Raw genomic sequence first — 1,650 nt, 5'->3', positions numbered from 1 at the left:
AGAATGACCAGGTTTCTCATATATAAAAAAAAATAGTATCAGCAGTGGCAGCTTGCTCCTGAAATGGCTGTGTGATGTATTCAGAGTGACTTCCCTTTTCTTTGTATACTCATCAACACATGACATTATCTAGAATTAAGCCTCTTTATTGGTTGTGCAACACTAAGCTATCGACTTTGAAACCATGTACACAAAAACAGCAAAAATACATGCAGTAAAAAAAATATACCAGTAACACAATATATATATGTATGTATGTATGTATATACATCCTATATATGTATACATATGTATATACATGTAACTAATACAATCCATGAAAAGGAGGCTAACAATTTAAAATAAGAGACGTAAAACAAGTTCAAGGGAGGTTAATTGAGAGGGTCTAGAGTGGAGTGGGGAAGTGTTGTAGTTCTATTATTCTATTTAAATTAAAACACTGAAAAACTAAGAACAGAAAATCAAAAATCAAAGTTTTAAAATACACAGTCTTGTGACTATCATGTGGGATATTTTGAAAGTTTAAGGAGCAAATGAATGTGCTTAATGCTGAGTGTTGGTGAAAAGAACCGCAAGCCAATCCTCTGGTTGTAAGGAGAAGATCACACTTCTTGTTGGCAGATGGCTAAGTGACACCAGCCTTCATTCCTCTACTATAATTTCTCCTTGTAGTCAGAACAACTGCTTCCTCTCAGCACTGATCTAGTCAGTGAGCTCCCAGGCTGTAGTTCACGTCAATTCCCAGTTCCCCTAGGAAAAAAGAAAATGTTACAAAGCTTTTTAGAACAGACTTGCATTTAAGAACAGACTGGCCTCAGACTCACAGAGCTCTGCCTGACTTCCATGTGCTTGGATTAAAGGTGTAAGCCATTGTACGTGGCTTCGTTACCACATCTGATGACTTGAGTGTCATGTCCAGGACCCACATGGTGGAAGTTGAGAACTAACTCCCACAGCTTGTCCTTTGAACTATATCTACCCCATGGCACATGCATGTACACACATAAAGTAATGGAGTAATAAAAATTCAAACCTACTGATATAACTGCAGTGTGGATTAATACTCTTTTATTAGTATCAGCATAAGATTTAACATCAGAACCATGGTTTTAACACTGAATTTACACTTCTGTATGAGTGATTTTCAGCCTTCCTAAGACTGTGACCCTTTAACACAGTTACTCATGTTGTGGTGACCCCCAATCATACAATTATTTTTGTTGCTACTTCATAACTATAATTTGTGAATGTTTTGAACATAATGCAAATATCTGTGTTTTCAATGGTCTTAGGTGACCCTGTGAAGGGATTGTTTGAGCCCCAAAAAGGTCACAACTCACAGGTTGTAAACAATTGATCTGTTTATTCTTTGTTCTTGGATTTTGTGGGTCTTAGTTTTCTTGTCTGTAAAATATCACAGAATATGAGAACCAATAAAGTTCTCCATGCAAAGCACCCAGCATTACTTGAAGTATCAAAAAAACATTCCGATTGGTGGGAACATCCACTTATTATCAACTTCCAGGGAAAGCATAAGGAGGTCTTTTACTGTCCGTGATGCCATAATTTTGTTCCCCACCCCCATCCATGTCCTGCAAGTGTGTGACCTGTCTGCTGTATATTTGCTAGGGCTTAAAATGTCATAGTGCT

This window comes from Microtus ochrogaster, unplaced genomic scaffold (genome assembly GCF_000317375.1).
Source record: "Microtus ochrogaster isolate Prairie Vole_2 unplaced genomic scaffold, MicOch1.0 UNK1, whole genome shotgun sequence".
Lineage (NCBI taxonomy): Eukaryota > Metazoa > Chordata > Mammalia > Rodentia > Cricetidae > Microtus > Microtus ochrogaster.
The sequence above is the reverse complement of the archived record's forward strand: the minus strand, read 5'-3'. Positions refer to the sequence as shown.